We start from the raw sequence: 865 nt of genomic DNA, 5'->3' as shown, positions 1-865 counted from the left end.
GCTGTTCCTGCTGTAGGTCTAGTGAAGACCTAAATCCATTTTTTAGACGATGTTTTCTCCCACCATTTTAGACTCCATTGGAAAAAGTCACGGTTTATCATTTTTAAGTATGTTTTGTTTGCTTAGTTACCATTTCAAAATGTCTGAATTTCAGAATGTCTTTGAGCCATTAAGAGCAGAAGGGGAAAGTTAAACCACACAAAAACACCGAGAGAAAAAGTTGTTACCTTTATTTAAAAAATACCAGTAATACTGACACATTTAAAAAGCAATTCACACTCATACAAAAGTATTCATGTGTTCTCCAAACCCACTGTCTGTTCAACGTCAGCATCGTAATCGTGTTTGGATTTACTAAGAACAGATGGGTTTTAGCCTAGTTATTTAAGCAACTGCATAAATCAGTAAGACCGGCGTTGGGCGTGTAACGCAGGAGGACTGTTTGGCAGTCTAGAACAACATTCCCACACCTCATCCTAGCTCCTCCTCGCTTCATCCTTGAAAAACAGGACAAGAAGCTACTCGACGCTGCGTGTAGTCAGATCTCTCAAAAGCTCGGAGGACCGAAGCCCTTTTCTTTCCATAGGAAGACCGTTGCACTTCGGAGCTCACCACATAATGCTGAACACGTGCCCCGTCGCATTTTAAGGCTAAACTGTTTGAGGAGAACGCCTGCTGTCTGGCAGCTGATCGGTGGGGCCTGAAGAGGTTTAGTTCCGATCGAAAAGAGGAATCAAAGGAACAAGGCTTTTTTCAAAGCCACGCACGATGGAGGCTCAGACAGCAGCAGCGCTCACTTTTGCTTTTCGGTTAACTGGAACAGCCCCTGTCTGCTCACTCCACCAGCACAAATAGCAGCATCAAG

Source organism: Eurypyga helias, unplaced genomic scaffold (genome assembly GCF_000690775.1).
Source record: "Eurypyga helias isolate BGI_N326 unplaced genomic scaffold, ASM69077v1 scaffold31078, whole genome shotgun sequence".
NCBI lineage: Eukaryota > Metazoa > Chordata > Aves > Eurypygiformes > Eurypygidae > Eurypyga > Eurypyga helias.
Note: the sequence above shows the minus strand (reverse complement) of the source record.